Genomic DNA, 25,959 nt, shown 5'->3' with positions numbered 1-25,959 from the left:
GGATCATCTGAGGTCAGGAGATCAAGACCAGAGTGGCCAACATGGTGAAACCCCGTCTCTACTAAAATACAAAAATTAGCCGGGCGTGAGGGCGCAAGCCTGTAATCCCAGCTACCAAGGAGGCTAAGTCTGAGGCAGGAGAATCGCTTGAACCCAACAGGTGGAGGTTGCAGTGAGCTGATATCATGCCACTGCACTCCAGCCTGGGCAACAAGAGGGAAACTCCGTCTGAGAAAAAAAAAAGAAAGAGAAAAGGAGACCCAAATTTATCATCAGTGGTCACCTCAGAGCACCTGAATTCAGGCCTTTAAGTGCAATAGGATGCCGAATCCTGGAAATGCCATTAAGTCTATGGCCCCATTAGGAGAAGCTCAATCCAAGAGTTTAGTAATCTAAGCACGGTACTCCAGAGGCGTTAAACCCTGAGGCAGCCGCCAAATTCTCTAAGCCTCAGAAGTCTTCAAGGCCAGCTCTCGTGTCCACCAGAGACCCAGAGGTCCAGACCATCAGGCAGTGAGGAAGACGCCCCCGGCAGGGGCTGCGCAGGCGCATGCGGCCCGAAAGGGCCCAGGTGCTCCACGCTGCGCAGGCGCAGGAGCGGCTCCGGCTAGTCCCGACAGCGGCGGCGGTGACTGAGGGGCCGGGGCGTGGAGAAGTGGTGGCGGCGGGCGGCTGGCGGCAACGGAGCAGCCATGAGGGCCAGGCCCAGTCCCCGACCGTGAGTAGTGGTAGAGGGGGAGTGGGCAACGCGTGGGAAGAGGGTAACTTGACGGAAGGATACCATGACTTTGTGGGGTGGGCTCTGCCTGTGGGAGACGGAAGGGCGTGGGGGAGGTACAGTTTGAGGTGATGATGGGAGAATTTGGGGCACGAGAGGCCAGGTCTCCGGCCGCAGAGCTGGATAGCTTAGGGGAGGGGGAAGGGCTGCGTGTTGTGGAGTGAAGCAGCCTGTGGCAGGGCCAGTGTCCCCTGCTCCCCCATTTGTGTCATCCCTTCCTCTAGGAGCTTTTGGTCGCCTCTCCTTTTCCGCTTCTTTCAGAGAATGGTCGCGGGGGGAGGGTGGTGGAGGATGAAAGCTCTGCAGGAGCTGAAGAAGCAAACTCTCAACCAGGCAGGGGAAGGGTCTGTCGCCCGGAGTAATAGGCTGCTCTGGGTAGAGGATGGGGGTCGGGAGCTCTCTTTTGAAAGCTGGGAGGGGTCTAGGGAAAAGAGTTAGGGGCTTAGAGTCAGGCAGGTTCGAAACCAAGTCCACCACTGATAAAGCTGTTAGGTAACCTTGGGCAGGTCCCACTTAACCTTTCTGAACACCAGGAAGATGCCATGCCTCGAATGGGCTATTGCAAGCATCACCTATGTAATTGAAATTGTTTATACGAATTGTGAATTGTTTAAGTACTATGCTGATGTTAATGTATCACCAACAGTATTTCTGAAATTTAGACCTTACCGTTGTTAATGGAATGACTGATTTCTCTGTCAAGGCAAGAAGCATATTGTTTGTAAAACCTCAGGAGACTCCATTGTGCTTTCTGTATGGGAACAGCAGATCATGTGCAGAACTACCAGTTCTGTAATGTGACAAATTAGCCATCAGACTTGTGTAGGAAAAATACCGTATTCTCTGGTGTTTTTACAAACGGTGTGCAGCTCCTCACCCAAAAGGAATGGAGGGCCAATCTGTTAAATACTTTCTGAACATAGCTCACTCAGGTTGCCTTGTAACAGAGTTGGCATTTATGTGCTTTAAAGAGTTGAGAAGGCCGGTCAAGGTGGCTCATGCCTGTAATCCCAGCACTTTGGGAGGCTGAGGCAGGCAGATCACCTGAAGTTGGGAGTTCGAGACCAGCCTGACCAGCATGGAGAAACCCCATCTTACTGAAAATACAAAAAATTAACCTGGGCGTGGTAGCTAATCCTGTAATCCCAGCTACTCAGGAGACTGAGACAGGAGAATCGCTTGAATCTGGGAGTCGGAGGTTGTGGTGAGCTGAGATCTTGTCATTGCACTCCAGCCTGGGCAACAAGAGTGAAACTCCATCTTTTAAAAAAAAGATTTTCCTTTGTAAAGGAGTCTCTGGTTTTCCAGGGACCTGTCCCCATTTTGGAGGTCAGATATGCATACAGCAGCTCTTAAGCCCTACTTTTTGTTACCCTGCTTGTCAATGGGATCTCCCAGGTGGAATATCTCAGAAGACGAAGCAGTTGTGCAAGAGCCCAAGAGGTGTCTGGTTTTCCTGACAGGCTGAAGAAACATTCCTTAGGCGATGTTGCTGTTTTTTAATGTAGACAAAGCAGAGGATGGTTAAACTATGTGTTTATGGAGAGAGAAAATGGTTTCCAAAAGAGAGATGCAGACTCCTTTTAAAAGGACATAAAGAGAGACGATTCAGCTTTGCTGGCTCTGAGGATTGAGACCTTGAAATGTCAAGGCTTTCTGGAAATTGTTGAGTGATCTGTCTTTTATCTGAGTAAAGGTAGGGAGAGGCTATACTAGGTTCTTGAAGATTCACAGATAAGGGGAGTGAATTACTTTATAGGAATGGGGAAAATGAAAGCTGGTTGTTTTTAACTTCTCTGTCTGGTAAAATGTGTTTCACTTTTCTTTCCTGGAAATGCACAGTGATATATAATTTTAACCTTTTTGCTTTAGTTCCTTGACTGTCCCAATAGATTATCTGTCTATATCTAATTTCTTTAAGATAATAATTTTAAAAAGAAAGCATTTGTTAATATTGTGATATGTCATTACAGAAATTTATTCCATCTTTGCTACATGGCAAATTCAGTAGAGTATAAAATGTTAAAGCTGGCTTAGCCATCTTATTTTATTTTTTAATCGTTGGACATTTATTTTTTATTTTTTAATTTTTTTGAGACGGAGTTTCACTCTTGTTACCCAGGCTGGAGTGCAATGGCGTGATCTCAGCTCACCGCAACCTCCGCCTCCTGGGTTCAGGCAATTCTCCTGCCCCAGCCTCCTAAGTAGCTGGGATTACAGGCACGTGCCACCATGCCCAGCTAATTTTTTGTATTTTTAGTAGAGACGGGGTTTCACCATGTTGGCCAGGATGGTCTCGATCTCTTGACCTCGTGATCCACCCGCCTCGGCCTCCCAAAGTGCTGGGATTACAGGTGTGAGCCACCGCGCCCGGCCTGGACATTTATTTTTAATGTTGATAATGCATTTTTCCCTGGCCAGAAATTTCCATCAGTTCAAATAAGCCCATAAATGCCACCCATGTTATGTTAAAATAATAGAGGTTTGTTCAGCTGTGATGAGAATTTCCTGTCCTCCTCTCCTTCTATTCTCTTTCCTATTTGTGGTTACTTTTATGTAGTAGATGACCCTTACAAATTGAGGATTTCTTCCCCTGGGGAAGAAAAAGGGGTGAGCTAGTCTGCTGTGTGAGAAGTTTTTCTAAAACTTCTTGTCTGTTGTGTGAGAAGTTTTTCTAAGGTGGGAGTTGAGCTTTGGAGATTTAATTAAGGACTTCCTGTGAATCTCTGACATAGCAGGGGCTAAAATAAAAAAAAAATATTTATTGGCTTATTTATTTTTTATTTTGAGACGGAGTTTCACTCTTGTTGCCCAAGCTGGAGTGGAATGGCGCGATCTCAGCTCACTACAACCTCCGCCTCCCGGATTCAAGCAATTCTCCTGACTCAGCCTCCCGAGTAGCTGGGATTGCAGGAATGTACCACCATGCCCAGCTATTTTTTTGTATTATTATTATTATTTTTTATTTTGAGACGGAGTTTCGCTCTTGTTACCCAGGCTGGAGTGCAATGGCTTGATCTCGGCTCACCGCAACCTCCGCCTCCTGGGTTCAAGCAATTCTCCTGCCTCAGCCTCCCGAGTAGCTGGGATTACACGCATGCACCACCATGCCCAGCTAATTTTTTTGTATTTTTAGTAGAGACGGGGTTTCACCATGTTGACCAGGATGGTCTCGATCTCTTGACCTTGTGATCCACCCGCCTCGGCCTCCCAAAGTGCTGGGATTATAGGCGTGAGCCACCGCGCCCGGCCTATTTTTTTGTATTTTTAGTAGAAACGGGGTTTCACCATGTTAGCTAGGCTGGTCGTCTTGAACTCCTGACCTCAGTTGATCCATGCACCTCTGCCTCCCAAAGTGTTGGGATTACAGGCGTGAGCCACCGTGCCCAGCCTGGTTTATTTTTTTTTGTGGTGGGGGCAGCCTCCTGAGTAGCTGGAGTTATAGGCGCACACCACTAACGCCTGGCTAATTTTTGTATTTTTAGTAGAGATGGGGTTTCACCATGTTGGCCAGGCTGGTCTTAACCTGACCTTATTCTGTTGCCCAGGCTGGAATGCAGTGTCTCGATCTTGGCTCACTGCAATGTCTGCCTCCTGTGTTCAAGTGATTCTCCTGCCTCAGCCTCCCAAGTAGCTGGGACTACAGGTGGGCGTCATCACACCTGGCTAATTTTTGTATTTTTGGTAGAGATGGGGTTTCACCATGTTGGCCAGACTAGTCGTGAACTCCTGACCTCAGGTAATCCACCTGCCTTGGCCTCCCAAAGTGTTAGAATTACAGGCGTGAGCCACCGTTCCCCGCCTATTGGCTAATTTATATTCTGATAAAATGAATCTTTTTTTTAAAGTATCCCATTCCTTAGGGAAATTTTTTTTATTTTTTTGAGACAGATCCTCACTCTGTCGTCCAGGCTGGAGTGCAGTGGTGCGATCTTGGCTCACTGCAATCTCTGCCTCCCAGGCTCAAGCGATTCTCCTGCCTCAGCTTCTTCTAAGTAGGTGGAACTACAGGTGCACACCACTACCGCCTGACTAAAAATTTTTATATTTTTAGTAGAGACAGAGTTTCATCATGTGCCAGGCTGGTCTTGAACACCTGACCTCAAATGATCCACCTACCTCGGCCTCCCAAAGTACTGGGATTACAGGCGTGAGCCACCGTGCCCAGCCTAAAAACATTCTTTTTGGATGGGAAACTGCCTGGGAATACCGGGTGCCGTAGGCTAAAAAAAAAAAACGAAAACGAACATTCATTTTTTTTTTTTTCCTGAGACAGAGTCTTACTCTGTTGCCAGGCTACAGAGCAGTGGCTTGATCTTGGCTTATTGCATCCTCCGCCTCCCAAGTTCAAGATTCTCCTGCCTCAGCCTCCCAAGTAGCTGGGACTACAGGTGTGCCCCACCATGCCCAGCTAATTTTTGTATTTTTAGTAGAGATGGGGTTTCACCATGTTGGCCAGGACAGTCTCAATCTCCTGACCTGGTGATCTGCCCGCCTTGGTCTCCCAAAGTGCTGGGATTATAGGCATGAGCCACTGCACCCATCCAACAGTCTATTTAAAAACAAATTATTGGCCAAGCGTGGTGGCTCACACCTGTAATTCCAGCACTTTGGGATGCCGAGGTGGACAGATCATGAGGTCAAGAGATTGAGACCATCCTGGCCAACATGGTGAAACCTTGTCTCTACTAAAAATACAAAAATTAGCTGGACGTGGTGGCGTGCGCCTGTAGTCCCAGCTACTCGGGAGGTTGAGGCAGGAGAATTGCTTGAACCCGGGAGGCGAAGGTTGCAGTGAGCCAAGATTGTGCCACTGTACTCCAGCCTGGTGCCTGGTGACAGAGTGAGACCCTGTCTTAAAAACAAAACAAAACAAAACAAAAAAAACCCAAATTTATTGACTGGGTACGTTGGCTCACGCCTGCAATCCTAGCACTTTAGGCGACCGAGGTAGGTGGATCACTTGAGGTCAGAAGCCACTGTGCCCAGCCGTGTTTTTACTTTTCTATTTTTTACTGATCATATTTGCTTGAAAACAGAAGTTTTGTCCCTTCTTTTTGAGGCAGCGTCTGGCTCTATCACCCAGGCTGGCCTGCAGTGGCATGATTATGGCTCACTACAGCCTTGATTTCCTTGGTTCAAGTTATCCTCCCACCTCAGTGTCACATCACTGCAACCTCTGCCTCCCAGGTTCAAATGATTTTCCTGCCTCAGCCTCCCAAGCAGCTGGGATTACAGGCGTGCACCACCATACCCGGCTAATTTTTTTTTTTTTTTTTGAGATGTAGTCTCGCTCTTGTTATGGGTGATCACTTGAGGCCAGGAGTTCGAGACCAGCCTGGCCAACATGGTGAAACCCTGTCTCTACTAAAAATGCAAAAATTAGCCAGGCATGGTGGTGGGCGCCTGTAATCCCAGCTACTTGGGAGGCTGAGGCAGGGGAATTGCTTGAACCCAAGAGGCAGAGGTTGCAGTGAGCTGAGATTGTACCACTGCACTCCACCCTGGGTGACAGGGAGACTCCTTCCCCCCAAAAAAATAGCACCTTTAAAAAAGTGAAAGGCGATTCCAGGCTGAACATGGTGGCTAACGCCTGTCTTCCCAGCACTTTGGGAGGCCAAGGCGGGCGGACCACCTGTGGTCAGGAGTTCGAGACCAACCTAGTCTCTACTAAAAATACAGCTGGCCAACGTAGTCTCTACTAAAAATACAACAATTAGTTGGGCGTGATGGTTCAACGCCTGTAATCCCAGCTACTTGGGAGGCTGCGGCAGGAGAATCACTTTAATTTGGGAGGTGGAGGTTGTAATGAGCTGAGATTGTGCCAAGGTGCTCCATCCTGGGCGACAGAGAGAGTCTGTCTCAAAAAAAAAAAAAATGCTGGGTGGGGTAACTCACCTGCCTCGGCCTCCCAAAGTCCCAGTACTTGGGAGGCTGAGGCAGGCAAATCACGAAGTCAAAAGATTGAGACCATCCTGCCCAACATGGTGAAACATCGTCTATACTAAAAATATATATAAAAATTAGCTGGATGTGCTGGCGAGCACCTGTGGTCCCAGCTACTCAGGATCCTGAGGCAGGAGAATTGTTTGAACCCGGGAGGTGGAGGTTGCAGTGAGCCAAAATTGCACCACTGCACTGCGCTGCCCTCCAGCCTGGTGACAGAGCGAGACTCCATCTCAAAAAAAAAAAAAGAAGAAGTATTTAGTATGTATTTCTGTCTTATCACTGCATCTTAAGGTCTCAATTGTTTCCATCAGAGCTCTGTGACTTATAGTGAAAAGGACTACAATTTAATAAGAAAAATACGAAATTTTCTTTATTAAAGATGCATTTATACAAGGAGGGAAATAATCAGATTTGCTGGCTCAATTATTAAATGGTGCTTTGGTACAACCCTGGATCATACTATTTCATGGGAAAATATAGGTCATTTAGGAAGTGATTTAGGGCCGGGCACGGTGGCTCACGCCTGTAATCCCTGCACTTTGGGAGGCCAAGGCGGGTGGATCACCTGAGGTCGGGAGTTTGAGACCAGCCTGTCCAACATGGAGAAACCCCATCTCTCCTAAAAATACAAAATTAGCTGGGTGTGGTAGCACGCGCCTGTAATCCTAGCTACTCAGGAGGCTGAGGCAGGAGAATCGCTTGGACCTGGGAGGCGGAATTTGTAGTGAGCTGATATCCTGCCACTGCACTCCAGCCTGGGCAACAAGAGCAAAACTCTGTCAAAAAAAAAAAAAAAGAAAAGAAAAGAAGAAGTGATTTAGGCCAACATGGTGGCTCATACCTGTAATCTAAGCACTTTGGGAGGCCTAGGCAGGAGGATTACTTGAGCCCAGGAGTTCGAGACCAGCCTGGGCAATGTGGAAAAAACCTGTCTCTACGAAAATATTAAAAAATTAGCCGGGCATGGTGGCATGCACCTATAGTCCCAGCTACTTAGGCTGAAGTGGGAAGATCACTTGAGTCCAAGTGATCAAAGATGCAGTGAGCAGTAATCTGAGCTGTAATCACGCTATAACACTCCAGCCTGGGCGACAGAGTGAGACCCTATTTAAAAAAAAAAAAGTGTCTTATTTAAAAGATTTACTCGGTTACCAATTTTCTGGAAATTAACCCTGAAACTAGCAGAGAAAAATATGCAAACCTAGAAACAACATAAGTATCAATTTGTGAATTTGTGTAATGTCTTTTTTTCTACCAGTAAGCCATAACTAAGCTTGAATCGTAAACTTTTTGGATTCTGTGACCTCATTGAAAAATGTTGCAGTTGATCCTTTCAACAGTCAACTTCAGCAAATATTTAAGTGTCTACTGTATGTCATGTCTTGTGCTAGGTGCTGGGAGGGAATTAAAAGGTAAATGACAGGCCGGGCACTGTGGCTCATGCCTATAATCCTAGCGCTTTGGGAGGCCGAGGTGGGTGGATCACCTGAGGTCAGGAGTTCAAGACCAGCCTGGCCATCATGGTGAAACCCCATCTTAAAAAAAAATAAAAATAAAAAAGGTAAATGACAAATTTTTTTTTTTTTTTTAGTGGAGTCGGGGTTTCACCATGTTGGTCAGGCTGGTCTCGAACACCTGACCTTGTGATCCACCTGCCTGGGCCTCCCTAAGTGCTGTGATTACAGGCATTAGCCACTGCCCCTGGCCAACAAAATCATTTTTAAAGAGTTTACTTTTGGCCAGGCATGGTGGCTCATGCCTGTAATCCCAGCACTTTGGGAGGCCGTTCCAGCATGGGTGGATCATGAGGTCAGGAGTTTAAGATCAGCCTGGCCAAGATGGTGAAACCCTGTCTCTACTAAAAATACTAAAATTAGCCAGGCATGGTGGCAGGTGCCTGTAATCTTAGCTGCTTGGGAGGCTGAGGCAGAGAATTGCTTGAACCTGGGAGGCCAAGGTTGCAGTGAGCCGAGGTCCTACCACTGCACTCCAGCCTAGGGGACAGGGATTCCTACTCAAAAAAAAAAAAAAAAAAAAAAAAATTAGCTGAGCCTGGTGGCGGGCACCTGTAATCCCAGCTGCTCAGGAACTGAGGCAGGAGAATGGTTTGAACCCAGGAGGTGGATGTTGCAGTGAGCCCATATCGCACCATTGCACTCCAGCCTTGACTGCAGGGTGAGACTCTGTCTCAGAAAAAAGAGTTCACTTTTTTTTTTTTTTTTTTTTTTCCTAAAGGCTAGCCAAATGAAGCAGAGGGAATGAAGAAGCAACAAAGAAATTTGTAACTGGTTGTGATCAATTAGTTGTAAACACCACTGCGCTTGGACCAGCCACATTATAATTAGAGACCAACACATAAATAATTCTGAGTCAGTATAAGTGCTATAATAGAGATCTATACTAAATGCTATGGGAACATTAGTTCTGCTTAATAGTGGGAGGGGAAAGTAGGAGAAGACTTCCTAGAGAGTCAGTTGGGTCTTGAAGGAGGAATACAATTTGGCTGAGTCACCAAACAAAAAGGATTGGAAAAGTTACTGTTTGAAGTTCAGACAACAGATTGTATAAGTAACTCTGTTGACAGTGTAGACGTTAGATTTTGAAAGGCATAATTGATTGTAGGGAGACTAGTTGGTTGGGAGACTGGTATGATGACTTGAGAGAAATTGAGGATATCAGGCATAGCAGTCATGGTGGAATTGTAGACAGATTGAAGAGCTTTTTTTTTTTTTTTTTTTTTTTTTAAGATGGAGTCTTGCTTTGTCGCCAGGTTGGAGTACGGTGGTGGGATCTTGGCTCACTGCAACCTCTGCCTCCCAGGTTCAAGCGATTCTCCTGCCTCAGCCTCCCAAGTAGCTGGGACTACAGGCGTGTGCCATCACACCCAGCTAATTTTTGTATTTTTAGTGGAGACGGAGCTTCACCATGTTGGCCAGAGTGGTCTCAAATTCCTGACCTCATAATCCACCCGCCTTGGCCTCCCAAAGCGCTGGGATTACAGGTGTCAGCCACTGCGCCCAGCCAGATTGAAGAATTTAGGAGAGTAACTAAAAGTTACTTTATATTGACTTTATATTGGGGTATGGGTAGAGGAAAAGGAGTTGACAAACAGAGATGGATTTGAAGTTGCTGGCTTGGATAACTAAGCGGAATGTGATGTCATTAACTAGGTTAGGGAATACAAGAGTAAAAGAGGGTATTACATTTGACAGAAATAAGTTTGATTTTTGGTATATTGGATTTGAGGTATCTTGGAAATCCAGTAGCAAATTAAATAGACTTCTTTCTGGATATAGACATATATATATATGGGTAGAAAGGTTTAGAAGGGAGATTCAGATTTAGTCATCATTAGCATATTAGTAGTTAAAGCCAGCTTGATGACCCTGTAAGTCCAAGCTTCCGTTGCTTTATAGGTTGCTCATTCATATCTTTTTGAAAAATTAGCCTTACAGGAATGTGGCGTGACAACTACTATCTCACAGTATAGTGCTAGTCTTTTTCCTTATTTTTCTATTTGTTTCTGTGAACTACTTGCTTTTTTTAGACGGAGTTTTGCTCTTGTGGCCCAGACTGGAGTGCAATGGCGTGATCTCGGCCCACTGCAACCTTTGCCTCCTGGGTTCAAATGATTCTTCTGCCTTGGCCTCCCGGGTAGCTGGATTTACAGGCATGCGCCACCATGCCCAACTAATTTTGTACTTTTCGTGGGGATGGGGTTTCTCTATGTTGGTCAGGCTGGTCTCCAACTCCCAACCTCAGGTCATCCACCCACCTCAGCCTCCCAAAGTGCTGGGTTGAGCCACTGCGCTCAGCCACATGCATAGTTTTATAAAGTTTTTGATAAAAGGAAATTAGTATGCCTATGAACTCTATACCGTCTTTTCTTTTTCCCAATGGTTTGTCTTAGAAAAACTGCCTTCTTAACGTCAGTTCTCTTAGAAAAATGGAAAAAGTAGCAATCTGTTTGATCAAATACCTCACATTAGAAATTGGGTGATTTTTGACTGGGTATGGTAGCTTACACCATTTAAACCCAGCGCTTTGGGAAGTGAAGGTAGGAGGATTGTTTCAGGCTAGGAGTTGGAGACCAGAGACCAACACAGCAAGTCTATGTCTCTAAAATAAATCTGGGCATGGTGGCAAGCACCTGTAGTCCCAGCTACCTGGGAGGCTGAGGTAGGAGCATCACTTGAGTGTAGGAATTAGAGGCTGCAATGCACTATGATCATGCCATTGCATTCTAGCCTGGGACGCAACAGAGTGAGACCTCATGTTTTAAAAAATAAAGAAAAGGGCTGGGCCTAATCACACCTATAATCCTAACACTTTGGGAGGCCCAGGTGGGTGGATCACAAGGTCAGGAGATGGAGACCATCGTGGCCAACATGGTGAAACCCCATCTCTACTAAAAATACAAAAATAAGCTGGACGTGGTGGTGTGCGTCTGTAGTCCCAGCTACTCAGGAGGCTGAGGCAGGAGAATCGCTTGATCCTGGGAGGCGGAGGTTGCAGTGAGCCAAGATCGCGCCACTGCACTCCAGTCACTGAGACTCTGTCGCAAAAAATAATAAATAAATAAATAAATATAAATTTAAAAAATTAAGAAAAAGAAAACAAAGTGGGTGAAATTTATGAACCAGAAACTCTGAAGATTTAGTTTGAAGAATACAGATCTTTTTGAACCAGCAGCGCTAGGTGTGTTCAGAACTGGGATTGAGAGCTCAAGCCACCTATGTCTAGGCTTCTGTTACACCATAGCTTTTTCACAAGTGACATAAGAATTGAAAACACTGAAATAAACATACCTCATGGTAAGTGAAAGATATATGTGTGGTGGCTCACGCCTGTAATCTCAACATTTTGGGAGGCATAGGTGGATGGATCACTTGAGTCCAGGAGTTTGACACTAGCCTGAGCAATGTAGTGAGACTTTGTCTATACAAAAAATAAAAAAAATAGCTGGGGCCAGGCGTAGTGGCTCACGCCTATGATAATCCCAGCACTTTGGGAGGCCAAGGGCATGGATCACTTAAGGTCAGGAGTTTGAGATCAGCCTGGCCAACATGGTGAAAACCCCCATCTCTACTAAAAATAAAAAATTAGCCAGGTGTAGTGGTGTGTGCCTGTAATCCTAGCTACTAGGGAGGCTGAGACAGGAGAATCACTTGAACCTGGGAGACAGAGGTTGCAGTGAGCCAAGATTGTACTACTGTACTCCTGCCTGGGCGACAGAGCAAAACTTTGTCTCAAAAAAAAATGAGGCCAGGCGCAGTGGATCACAAGGTCAGGAGTTCGAGACCAGCCTGGCCAATATGGTGAAACCCTGTCTCTACTAAAAATACAAAAAGTAGCTGGGCATGGTGGTGTATGCCTGTAGTCCCAGCTACTCGGGAGGCTGAGGCAAAATTGCTTGAACCTAGGAGACAGAGGTTGCAGTGAACTGAGAGTGAGCCACTGCACTCCAGCCTGGGTGACAGAGTAAGACTCCATCTCAAAAGAAAAAAAACAACAAAAAACAATTAGCTGGGCAAGGTGGTGTGTGCCTGTAGTCCCAGCTATTCAGGAGGGCTGAGATGGGACGATCAGTTAAGCGTGGGAAGTTGAGGCTGCAGTGAATTGTGATTGAGCCACGGCACTCCAGCTTGGGTGACAGAGTGAGACACTGTCTCGGAAAAAAAGAAAAAAGAGAAAATGGTATACATTCTATCCTTGCTTTTTGGAAGAATAATGGTATTAGGTGCTTTTTTTTTTATAGTTCATGACTTTGAAATATAAGTAGAGACATGTTTTATGAAAAAAGAATATGCAGAATATCTGAAATTGTTGGTAGATTTTAGGTAAGCACTGTTAATTTTTTTTTGAGACGGAGTCTCATCTGTCACCCGGCTGGAGTGCAGTGGTGCGATCTCAGCTCACTGGAACGTCCACCTCCCAGATTGAAGCAGTTCTTGTGCCTCAGCCTCCTGAATAGCAGGGACTACAGGCACCCGTCATTACACCTGGCTGATTTTTTGTATTTTAGTAGTGACAGGGTTTCACCATGTTGCCGGGATGGGCTCAAACTCCTGAGCTTAGGCAATCCACTATATTGGCCTGTCAAAGTGCTGGGATTACAGGCATGAGCCATTGTGCCCGGCCAATATTGTTAAAATTTTTTTAAGATAAGGTCTCACTCTGTTGCCCTGGCTGGAGTGTAGTGGTGTGATCAGGCGCATTGCAGCCTCAGCCTCCTGGGCTCAAGTGATTCTCCTGCTTCAGCTCCTGAGTAGCAAGACAATACAGGCACAGGCCACCATGCCCAGCTATTTTTTTTTTTTTTTTTTTTGGTGGGGGTAGAGATGAAGTCTCACTGTGCTGCCCAGGCAGATCTCAAACCCCTGGGCTCAAACAATCCTCCCACCTCAGCCTTCCAAAGTGTTGGGATTACGGGCATGAGGCACCACACCTTGCCCTGGATTATTTTGAATCACATCACAGACATGTAATTTCATGAATAAATATTTCAGTATGTATCTCTAAAATATAAGGACTAAAAAAAAAAAATCCCGGCCGGGCACAGTGGCTCACGCCTGTAATCTCGGTACTTTGGGAGGCCAAGGCGGGCGGATCACCTGAGGTCAGGAGTTCAAGACCAGCCTGGACAACATGGTGAAACTCTGTCTTTTAAAATAAATAAATAAATAAATAAATCCCACAAAAAGTTACCTTTTTTTTTTTTTTTTGAGATGGAGTCTTGCTCTGTTACCAGACTGGAGTGCAGTGGCGCAATCTCGGCCCACTGCAGCCTCCACCTCCTGGGTTCAAGCGATTCTTCCGCCTCAGCCTCCCGAGTAGCTAGGACCACAGGCGCGTGCCACCATGCCCAGCTAATTGTTTTGTATTTTTAGTAGAGACAGGTTTCACCGTGTTGGCCAGGATGGTCTTGATCTCTTGACCTCGTGATCCACCTGCCTCCGCCTCCCAAAGTGCTGGGATTACAGGTGTGAGCCACTGTGCCCGGCCACCTTTTTTTTTTAAGACAGAGTTTTGCTCTTGTTGCCGAGGCTGGAGTGTGCAATGGTGCTATCTCGGCTTACCACAACCTCCACCTCCTGGGTTCAAATGATTCTCCTGCCTGAGACTCCCAGATAGCTGGGATTACAGGCATGTGCCACCACACCTGGCTAATTTTTTTGTATTTTTAGTAGAGACGGGGTTTCTTCATGTTGGTTAGGCTGGTCTTGAACTCCGAACCTCAGGTGATCCACCTGCCTCAGCCTCCCAAAGCCCTGGGATTACAGGCATGAGCCATGCCAGCCCTTTTTTTTCTTTAAATGTGGCCTAGCTCTGTCATCCACGCTGGAGAGCAGTAGCGTGATCATGGCCCACTGCAGCCTCAACCTTCAGGCTCAAGCCATCCTTCTCCCTCAGTCTCTGGAGTAGCTGAGACTGTGGGGTCCAGGGTATACCATGGCTGGCTAATTAAAACTTTTTTTTTTTTAAGAGATGGGGTCTTACTATATTATTGCTTAGGCTGGTCTTGAACTCCTAGGCTCAAGCTATCCTTCAGTCTTGGCCTCCCAAAGTGCAGGGATTACAGGTGTGAACCACCGTGCTCTGCCAACAAGCATTTCTTTCTTTCTTTTTTTTTTTCCTCTTTTTTTTTTCAAGACAAGGTTTCACCATGTTGGTCAGGCTGGTCTTGAACTCCCGACCTCAGGTGATACGCCTGCCTTGGCCTCCAAAGTGCTTGGATTACAGGCGTGAGCCACCACGCCTGGCCTACAAGCATTTCTTAATATCATCAAATGACCAGTCAGTTTTCATATTTCTGCGATTATCTCATAATTTTTTGACTGTTTAAAACAGTATCTAGATAAGGTTCATGCATTAAAATTTTCATAAGTCTACTATTTACTTTTTTTTTTTTTTTTTAAAGAAAACAGCTTTATTGAGGTGGCAGTGTTATAACAGCTCCATTACTGCTCCTGCAGAGCAGGGCTACTTGCTAGGCAGTGTGTGGAGAGCAGCCTGATGTTTATCTTTTAATCTCTAGATTTGCCTTCTATCTCTTCACATATTTATTAAGGATCTTTTCGTTTTTTTAAATAGAGACAGAGTCTCACTGTGTTGCTCAGGGTGGTCTCAAAATCCTGGCCTCAAGTGATCCTCCTGCCTCAGCCTCCAAAAGTGCTAGGATTTTAGGCATGAGCCACTGTGCCAGCCTTTCTTTTTTAACTGCTATCACTTTTCACTTTTTTGGAGGATTCTTTTTGTTGTTACTTAGGGGGAATCAAGGAAGTGAATGGAGGACTGTCCAAGTGAGACCTGAAGGATGAGTATGAGTTAGGTAAAGAGTAAGAGGAAGATCATTGGCAGCAGAAGGACCATTATTTGTAAAGTACAAGAAGCTTAACATATTTTATTTTCACTGTTTGGAATGAATAGCATGTCTTTTATGAAAAATGGGTTTTCAACTTTGTTGTATTAAGTAATAATACATGTCTTTATACAAAACATTTTTCTTTTCTTCTGGACAACTGCAGGAAATCTCAGAGCAGCTGTGCAAGTGAAAAATCAAAATCTTGAAAAATAGATGTTAGATTTCTAATCATCCTAATACTGCCATTGTTTTTTTCTTTAAGTGAATCTAGGAAGCTAAACCCTACTTAAAAGTAGACACTTTGCAGGAAAGTTTAAAAAGTCTTTGACATGGCTGGACATGGCATGGAGGTGGATGTATTGCTTGAGCCCAGGAGTTTGGTACCAGCCTGGGAAACATGGTGAAACCTCGTCTGTACAAAAAAAATACAAAAGTTAGCTGGGCATGATGGCTCACACCTGTAGTCCCAGGTACTTTGGAGGCTGAGGCAGGAGGATTGCTTGAGCTCAGAAGGTGGAGGTTTCAGTGAGCCAAGATCGTATCACTGCACTCCAGCCTGGGTGACAGACAGAGTGATACTCTGTATCAAAAAAAAAAAAAGTCTTTGACAAGCTGATTCTAAAATTTATATGGAAAAGCAAACGGACTAAAATAGCCAAAACAATTTTGGAAAAAGGACAACAACAGAGTTGAAAGCCATATATTATATATATATATATTTTTTTTTTTAAGAGGCAGAGTTTCACCATGTTGGTCAGGCTGCTCTCGAACTCCTGACCTCAGGTGATCCACCTGCCTCAGCCTCCCAAAGTGATGGGTTTACAGGCGTGAACCACCGCGCCCAGCTTGAAAGACTTATACTATCTGATTTAAAGACTTACTAAAGAGCTACAATAATCAAGACAGTGTGGTACTGGCAAAAGGATAGATACATAGATCAATTAATAGAACAGAGCGTTCAGAAATAGATTCAGCCCAGGCACGGTGGCTCACGCCTGTAATCCCAGCACCTTGGGAGCCCAAGGCAGGCACATCACAAGGTCAGGAGATTGAGACCATCCTGGCCAACATGGTGAAACCCTGTCTCAACTAAAAATACAAAAAATTACCTTGGCATGGTGGTGCGTGCCTGTAATCCCAACTACTTGGGAAATTCAGGCAGGAGAATCCCTTGAACCAGGAATTTGGAGACTGCAGTGAGCCAAGATTGTGCCACTGCACTCCAGCCTGGCAACAGAGTGAGACTCCATCTAAATAAATAAATAAATAAATAATAAGTGAGACTTCATCTAAATAAATAAATAAGTAACTAACCAACCAACCAACCAACCAACCAACCTAAGTATTTACCCAAGTGAAATAAAAATCTGTGTTCAGAAAAGAACTTGTATGTGGCTGTTTACAGCAGCTTTATTTATAGTCACCACAAACTGGAAACAACCTGAATGACTCTTACCTGGGGAATGAATAAATAACCTGTGATATGTCTATACAATGGAATACTACTCAGCAATAAAAAGGAACTATTCGTATATGCCGTAACATGAATAAATCTCATGGGTATTATACCCAGTGAAAGAAACGAAACTCAAGAGGCTATACTCTGTATGATTGCATTTGTGTGATGTTCTGGGGAAAACTCAAAACTCTAGGGACAGTGGTGAACAGATCAGTGATTGCCTGGGGTTAAGAGTAGAGAGAGAATGGTTGGGCACTGTGGCTTATGCCTGTAATCCCAGCCATTTGGGAGGCTGAGGTGGGTGGATCACAAGGTTAGGAGTTCAAGACCAGCCTGGCCAACATAGTTGAAACCGCATCTCCACTAAAAATAAAAAAATTAGCCGGGCATGGTGACGTGTACCTGTAGTCCCAGCTACTGGGGAGGCTGAGGCAGGAAAATCACTTGAACCTGGAAGGTGGAGATTGCAGTGAGCCAAGATGGTGCCACTGCCCTCCAGCCAGTGCAACAGAGTGAAACTCTGTCTCAAAAAAAAAAAAAAAAGAATAGAGAGTTTGACTACAAAGAGGTAGTATGAGGAAATATTTTAGGGATGATATGACTGTTTTGATTGTGGTTGTGGTTACACAAGTATGCATTTATGAGAACTCTTAGAACTGAACACTAAAAGAGTGTTATTTTTGTCTGGGGGCGGAGGAGAGAGACTTTAAAGACTAATTCCAGAAATGTAATTCCCTAAATACATTTGAATTTTTAGCTTAATTTTATTTCTTTTTTTAAATACATTTTACATAATTAAAAAGTCTAGAAAATTTAGATCCTTTTAAACTTCTTTATTTTACTTAGAAATGCAGTTGTGTAGTTTTTTTTTTTGGAGACAGGATCTTGTCTGTCACTCAGGCTGGAGTGCAGTGGAACAATCACAGCTCACTGCAACCTCTGCATCCCGGGCTCAAGTGATCCTCTCACCTCAGCCTCTCAAGTAACTGGAACTATAGATGGTGTGCCACCATGCCTGGCTAATTTTGGGGGGATTTTTTTGGTATTTTTTTGTAGAGATGGGGTTTTGCCATGTTGCCCAGACTGGTCTTGAACTTATGGGATCAAGTATCTGGTTGCTTCAGCCTCCCAAAGTGCTGGGATTACGGGTGTGAGCCACTGTGCCCAGCCCACTTTCTTTGTTTTTTTTCGTAACAAGGTTTCCCTCTTATCCAGGCTGGCGTACAGTGTCATGATCATGGCTCTCTGCAGCCTTGACCTACTGAGTGCAAGCAATCCTGCCTCAGCCTCTCAGGTAACTGGCCCTACAGGTGTGTGCCACCATAACCTACTAATTTTTAAATTTTTTGTAGAGATGGGGTTTTCCTCTGTTGCCCAGGCTTTTCTCAAACTTCTGGGTTCAAGTAATCCTTACATTTTGGCCTCCTCCCAAAGTGTTGGGATTACAGGTATAAGCCCTAGTTGCGCTCAGCCAACTAGCTTTCTTTTCCTTTCTTTTTTCTATCCTAGGATACTGTCATGTCACCTGAAGACATATCCTTCACTTCAGTGCATGAAAAAGTTTTCAGTTGTGAAATTTATCAAGTTAATTGGGGAATTAATGTGTAGATCTCATCCTAAGTCTAGCCAAATTATTCTCCTAGGGATTGCTTAATGGACTGAAGCTTGGACACTCAGAATATTGGGGCAGGAGGTATGCTTAAATATTCTTGGAAGTTATGTATTTCAGCTTCCAGGTGAGTGTGGAATTTTGGATTTGGGAAGACATCGAAAAAATTGCCTGGAATTTTTAGGCAGCTGGACCAAGTCCAATATTGATTAACATTTCCCCTATGCTTGGCATCCAGTGTCTTCTCTTTGCTACTTTTTTCTGAGAGGCAATTTGAAGTATTTGCCAGTGTTTCTGGATCCTGTCTCTACTCTGCTCTTATTTTTCCATAACTACTCTGCGTTTCCATCAGATCTCAGATTTCTGGGTAATGACAGGTATTTAGATAAAATATAATAAGATTGGGGCCGGGCATGGTAGCTCACGCCTATAATCCCAGCACTTTGGGAGGCTGAGGCGGGTGGATCACCTGAGGTCGGGAGTTCTAGACCAGCCTGACCAACATAGAGAAACCCCATCTCTACTAAAAATAGAAAAATTAGCCGGGCATGGTGGCAGGTGCCTGTAATCCCAGCTACTTGGGAGACTGAGGCAGAAGAATCGCTTGAACATGGGAGGTGGAGGTTGTGGTGAGCGGAGATCACGCCACTGAACTCCAGCCTGGGTAACAAGAGCGAAACTCCGTCTGCAAAAAAAAAAAAAAAGATTTCAGACATAGACTCATGAAAAAATATATATAGATATTCCCCTTAGTAGGTGATTATTGGATGTCTGGTTAAGCTTCTGTCACCTGAATATTTGCTTGTTCTTGGTAAATTGTTAATCTAGTAGTTTATTAATCTAGTCCTTTAATGTTATTCTCCCTGTCTTTCTCTTAAAGGCTACCAAATAGACATTGCCTACACTACTTTCTTCTACACCTGCAGTTTACTGTATCCATATTCATGTTGCCTTTTCCTTTCTTTGCTGTACTGTTAATCCCTCCCTGATATTATTGCATCACTATTTCTCTTTTATCTCAGTCTTCAGTCTTTGTCTCTACTGTCCTTTCCCCAACTTTCTGTCCCCACCTTACCTCCAGCTATTGTTGTGTTCCTCTCCTGTTCCTAAAAGTAGTCTCCCCTATTCTGTTCACTTTCTTTCTTTTTATTTTGAGAGGGAGTCTCACTCTTTCACTCTGTCACCCAGCCTGGAATGCAGTGGTGCGATCTCGGCTCACTGCAACCTCCGCCTCCTGGGTTCAAGTGATTCTCCTGCCTCAGCCTCCTGAGTAGCTGGGATTACAGGTGTGCCACCATCATGCCCGGCTAATTTTTGTATTTTTAGTAGAGATGGGGTTTCACCATGTTGGCCAGGATGGTCTCTGTCTCTTGACCTTGTGATCCACCCACCTCAGCCTCTGTTTACTTTCTTAACAGCCAATTTTTTCCTTAAATACTATAATTGTGTTTTGTCCCCACTACTTCACTGAAATTGCTCTGTTTAGTGATGTGGTTTTCAAACCCAGATGACAATTTTCAGTCTTTAACTTATTTACCTCTCTCCTGCTTTAAACTGTGATGCTGTCCACTCTTGGTTTTGCTCTAATCTACTATTCCTTCTTAGCCTTCTTCATTGTCTCCTTTTCTTCTACTCAATCCCTAAATGTTGGTGTTCTTGGCCCAAGGATTCTGTTCTTTGCCGCCTTGCCTTGCCTTTCCCTCTTTCCCTCTTCCTTTCTTTCTTTCTTTCTCCTTTCTGTCTCTCTTCTTTCTTTCTGTCTCAGTTACAGTAGCCTTCTAACTAATCTGCATGTCTCAAGGCTTATCACCTCTCTTAATTTGTTTAACACACTGCCACAAGAGTGATTTTCCTAAGTTGTAAGACTACTTACACCCTTTCCCTTTAATGCCCTTCATTACCCTGTTGCCTGATGCCTAGCAGATGCTTGATTCCATCTTCCTTCCTCACCTTACTGTTTTTGCTCAAGTGATTTTCATTTCTTCCGAGGACATTTCTTCCAAAATAGACAAATAAAACCAATAATCTGAACAAATATAACCAAGATTCTCCTAATTAATCTTTAGGATTTAGCTCATAGTTCATTTCTTCTGTTAAGTTTTCCCTGTTCCCAAGGCAGTATTAGTCACTCTTGCTCATGGGCTACTCTGACATTTTATTATCCTGCTAACATTATATTTATTATTTTTTACATTGTTTATAGGGCAACATCTCATTCTATAAAGTAGAATGCATGTTCCCTGCATTCATTATTTAATTGCTATTCTGTTTCCTCATCTGGATTGTGAGCTTTTTGTGGATAGGGGTTACGCCTTTTTCACTTACTCTTTTTCTTTTTTTTTTAATAGGCAGGATCTCACTCTGTTGCCCAGGCTGGAGTGCAGTGGCACCAGCAAAGTTCACTGCAGCTTCTAAACTCTTGGGCTCAAGCAATCCTCTTGCCTCAGCCTCCCCAAGCCAGCATGCCCAGCTAATTTTTAAAATTTTTTGTGGAGACGGAGTCTCAATATGTTGTCCAGGCTGTAAGACTCTCTTTTTTGCGACAGAGTCTTATTCTCACCCAAGCTAGAGTACAGTGGTGCTGTTATAGCTCACTGCAATCTCAAACTCCTGGGCCTAAATGATCCTCTCATGTCAGCATCCCAAGTAGGTAGGACTATAGACACAAGCCACTGTACCTGGCTAATGAAAAAAATTTTTTTTTTTTTTTTTTTTTTTTGACAAAGCCAAGGTCTCGCTATATTGCCCATGCTGGTCTCAAGCTTCTGGCCTCAAGTGATCCTCCCACCTCAGCCTCCCAAAATGCTAGGATTATAGGTGTGAGTGCCTGGCCCTTTTTCACCTTTTTAACTTCAGCACCTAACAATTAAGCCTGCCAAATTTATTGAGTTTATACTATGTTTCCAGCATTGGCAGTATATAAAACAAGATAGACAAAGTCCCTGCTCTTACGGAACTTACATTTCAGTGAGGGCAAACAGACAACAAACACCTTTTTTTTTTTTTTTTTACATGGAGTTTTGCTCTTGTTGCCCAGGCTGGAGTGCAATGGCACAATCTCAGCTCACTGCAACTTCCACCTCCCAGGTACAAGTGATTCTCCCATCTTAGCCTCCCAAGTAGCTCGGATTACAGGCATGCGCTGCCATGCCCGGCTATTTTTTTTTTTTTTGGTATTGAGTAGAAACTGGGTTTCACCATGTTAGACAGGCTGGTTGCGAACTCCTAACCTCAGGTGATCCACATGCCTCAGCCTCCCAAAGTGCTGGTATTACAGGTGTGAGACATTGTGCCCGGCAACAAACAGCTTTTTAAAATTCAGTTAATGGCCGAGCATGTTGGCTTATATCTGTAAATCCAGCACTTTGGGAGGCCGAGGCAGGCAGATCACTTGAGGTCTGGAGATCGAGAACAGCCTGGCCAACATGGTGAAACCCTATCTCTACTAAAAATAACAAAAATTAGCTGAGTGTGGTGGCACGTGTCTGTAGTCCCAGCTACTCAGGAGGCTGAGGCAGGAGAATCACTTGAACCCGGGTGGTGGAGGTTGCAGGGAGCTGAGGTCACGCCACTGCACTGCAGCCTGGGCGACAGAGCAAGACTTCATCTCAAAAATATATATATATATCAGTTAATGGCCGGGTATGGTAATCCCAGCACTTTGACAGGTCAAGGCGGGCAGATCATTTGAGTCCAGGAGTTCGAGACCAGCCTGGCCAACATGGTGAAACCCCGTCTCTACTAAAAACCCAAAAATTAGCTGGGCATGGTGGTGGGCTCCCGTAATCCCAGCTACTTGGGAGGCTGAGACAGGAGAATTGCTTGAACCTGGGAGGTGGTGTTTGCAGTGAGCCGAGATTGCACCACTGCACTCCAGACTGTAAGAGCGAAACTCCATCTCAAAAATAAGATAAAATAAAAATTAGTTAATAAATACTGTACAGAAAAATAGAGGATGTGATAGACAGTATGAATGGATAGCTACTTTAGATTGGGAGAATACTTCTCTGAGGATATACCATTTAAGATCTAGGAGTACATGAAGATCAGCAGATCAAACATTATTATGGTACAAAGCACCTAAGGAGGAATGAACTTGCTATGTTGGAGGAACAGAAATCAGACCAGTTTTGTTTGCATATGGTGAATGAGGGAATGACAAGAGATAAGAAAGGCAGGGGCCAGATGACAGTGAGATATGGAAGCTAGGGTAAGGTGTTTTCCTTTGGAGTTTTTTGTTTTTTTGAGATGGGGTTTTACTCTGTCACCCAGGTTGGAGTGCAGTGGTGCAATCTTGGCTCACTGCATACTCCACCTCCTGGGCTAAGGGATTCTCCCACCCCAGGCTCTCAAGTAGATAGGACCACGGGTACGCACCTCTACGCCCTGTTAATTTTTTGTATTTTTGGTAGAGAAGAGATTTCACCATGTTGCCAGTCTGGTCTTGAACTCCTGAGCTCAGGCAACACCTGCCTTGGCCTCCCAAAGTGCTGGGATTACAAGTGTGAGTCACTGTACCCAGCCTCCTTTGGAGTTTTTAAGTATGATTATGATATGAGTTGATTTGTGACTAGAAAGAATGTTCAGATGCTGTGCTAGAAATGGATTGTAGGCCAGGTGCAGTGACTCAGGCCTATAATCCCAGCACTTTGGGAGGCCCAGGCGGGTGGATCACCTGAGGTCAGGAGTTCGAGACCAGCCTGACCAACGTGGAGAAACCCTGTCTCTACTAAAACTACAAAATTATCCAGGCGTGGTGGCGCATGCCTGTAATCCCAGCTACTCAGGAAGCTGAGGTGGGAGAATCGCTTGAACCCGGGAGGTTGTGGTGGGCCGAGGTCGCGCCATTGCATCCAGCCTCGGCAACAAGAGCGAAACTCCATTTCAAAAAAACAGAAATGGATTGTAGAGGGTTGAAGACTTAAAACAAGGAGACCAGTAACAAGGCTCTTTGCACTAATCAAATGAGAGTTCGTGGTAACTTAGACTGGGGTGATGGTGTAAAATCTGTGGAAAGATAGATAGATTTGGCATATCTTTTGGAAGTGAGGTTGACAGGGCTTGCTTTGGAATTGTGCCACTGCACTCAGTCTGATTGCGTCACTGCACTCCAGGTGACAGAGCTAGACACTTTCGGAAGTGAGGTAATAAGGACATGGATAACTTCTGTATTATTGACTAGAGCAACCAGGGAAGTAAATAGTTGATGCTATTATTGAGATGGGTAAGACTAGCAGAATATAATTGTCAAGAATTCTTGGCCAGTGGTGGCTCATGCCTGTAATCCAGCAGTTTGGGAGGCCGAGGCAAGAGGATCACCTGAGCCCAGGAGTTTGAGACCAGCCTGGACAAGATAGAGAGACCCTGTGTCTACAAAAAAATAAGAAAATTAGCCAAGTGTGGTGGTGCATACCTGTGGTCCCAGCTACTTGGGGGTCTGAGGTGGGAGGAGCCCAGGGGGTGGAGGTTGCAGTGAGCTGTGATTGTGCCACCGCACTTCAGCCTTGGCAACAGAGTGATAACTTGTCTAAAATTAAAAAAAAAAAAAAAATTCTTTTTTGGTCCTCTCACGTTTGGGATACTTGTTAGGTATCCAGATGGAGAAATCAGATAGGCAGTTGGATAGAAATGCCTGGCATTCCTAGAATTGTGAACTGAAATAGATGGAATTTGAAGTCATGGAATTCAATCAGGAGGTCACCTACAGATGGTTTGTGGCTAGAGAAGAACACTTTGAAAGAGCAGGAATTGCTAGTGAGGTAGGTGGAAAACCCAGAAAGTGATGCTATAGAAGCCAGGTAAAGAAGTGTCTCAAGAAGGGAGTGGTCAGCCTGGGTAACATAGTGAGACCTTGTGTCTACAAAAAATTGAAAATTAGCTGTCCCTGGTGGTACATGCCTGTGGTAGTCCCAGTTATTTAGGAGGTTGAGGTGGGAGGATTGCTTGAGTCTGGGAGGTTAAGGCTGCAGTAATCGGTGATTGCTCCACTGCACTCCAGCCTAATTGCGCCATTGCACTAGACACTGTCTCAAAAAAAAAAGAGGGGGGGATTTGTCAGCTGTGTTCAATGCTATATAGAGGTCACATAACAGAGAGGTACTGACAGGATTTGGCAACCTAAGGACCTAGGAATTATTGGTGACTTTGAGTAGAACTGTTCATTGGAGTGGTGGAAATAGAAGTATAATTGTAGTGGATTGAGGGGAAAAATAAGATGAAGAATCATTTGGGCCAGGTGCGCTGTAATCCCAGCACTTTGGGAGGCCAAGGTGGGCAAATCATTAGAGGTCAGGGGTTTGAGACCAGCCTGGCCAACATGTGAAACCCCATCTCTACTAAAAATACAAAAAAATTAGCCGGGTGTGGTGGTGGGCACCTGTTATCCCAGCTACTGGGAGGCTGAGGCAGGAGAATCGCTTGAACACAGGAGGCGGAGGTTGCAGTGAGCCGAGATTGCATCACTGCACTCCAGCCTGGGCAACTGAGCGAGACTCTGTCTCAAAAAAAAAAAAAAATTGATTTTTTTTTGTTTTTGTTTGATAACAGGTTTTGGAACCCAGTTTCTTTGAAAATGTCCTGTGTCATTGTTACTAAGTTCTTACCTGTTTGTATTCAGTTGATTTTGTGTGTGTGTGTGTGTGTATTTTTCTGAGACAGAGTCTTGCTTTCTTGTCCAGGCTGGAGTGCAGTGATAGAATATTGGCTTACTGCAACCTCTGCCCCAAGTTCAAGCAATTCTCCTGCCTCAGCCTCCTGAGTAGCTGGGATTACCTGCAAATGTCACCGTGTGTGTGTGTGTGTGTGTGTGTGTGTGCATATATATATATATATATATATATATATGTTGTTTTTTTTTTTTGAGACGGAGTCTCATTCTTGTTGCCTAGGCTGGAGTGCAAAGGCGAGATCTTGGCTCACTGCAACCTCTACCTTCTGGGTTCAAGCAATTTTCCTACCTCAGCCTCCCAAGTAGCTGGGATTACAGGCACTTGCCACCATGCCCAGCTAATTTTTTAAAATTTTTTACTAGAGACTGGGTTTCACCATGTTGTTCAGGCTCCAGGCTGGTCTCAAACGCCTGACCTCAGGTGATCCACCTGCCTTGGCCTCCCAAAGTGTGAGCCACTGTGCCTGTCCTTTTTTTTTTTTTTTTTTTTTTTTTTAATATATTTTTAGTAGAGACAGGGTTTCGCCATGTTGGCCAGGCTATCTTGAACTCCTGACTTCAAGTGATTCACCCTCCTTGGCCTCCCAGAATGCTGGGATTACAGGCATGAGTCACTGTGCATGGCCTGACTATGTATTTTTGTTGAAGTAGTATCATCTTTCAGTGTTTTTGTACCATTATTTTATTTTATTTATTTTGAGATGGAGTCTTGCTCTGTCACCCAGGCTGGAATGTAGTGGCATGATCTAGGCTCATTGCAGCCTCCACCTCCCACAAGATCGAACAATTGTCCCACCTCAGCCTCCTGAGTAGCTGGGATTGCAGGTGTGCACCACCATGCCCAGCTAATTTTTTGTGTTTTTAGTAGAGATGGGGTTTTACCATGTTGGCCGGGCTGGTCTCAAACTCCTGACCTCATGTGATCAGTCTGCCTTGGCCTCCCAAAGTGCTGGAATTACAGGCATGAGCCACCGCGCCTGGCCTTTTACCATTATTTTAGATGGACTCCTATTTCTAAAATCCTGTTTTAATTACTTTTCTGAGCAATATAGGTAACTGGTGAGCAAATGAGACTTTTTATAAGGGTTAGGCCCTTGGTCTATAAGAAAAGCAGACTGACTTGACCTTGGCC

General features: G+C 44.7%; 1 protein-coding gene across 6 annotated transcripts in view; it reads left to right on the top strand.

The window, feature by feature from the left end:
- The first annotated feature begins 609 nt into the window (after positions 1-609).
- The window catches only part of FAM222B (family with sequence similarity 222 member B), an 82,095-nt gene continuing 56,745 nt past the window's right edge, over positions 610-25,959 (top strand). For 2 of the 6 annotated variants that reach the window (XM_012449346.2, XM_012449337.2), the window contains exon 1: positions 610-718. The gene's annotated coding sequence lies outside the window, so the exon portion shown is untranslated. The other 4 variants (XM_064367641.1, XM_012449339.3, XM_012449341.2 and 1 more) reach the window with 4 other exon arrangements.

Source organism: Aotus nancymaae, unplaced genomic scaffold (assembly GCF_030222135.1).
Source record: "Aotus nancymaae isolate 86718 unplaced genomic scaffold, 86718_ANA_hifiasm-v0.15.2.pri h1tg000072l, whole genome shotgun sequence".
Lineage (NCBI taxonomy): Eukaryota > Metazoa > Chordata > Mammalia > Primates > Aotidae > Aotus > Aotus nancymaae.
Note: the sequence above shows the minus strand (reverse complement) of the source record. Positions and strands in the feature narration are given on the sequence as shown.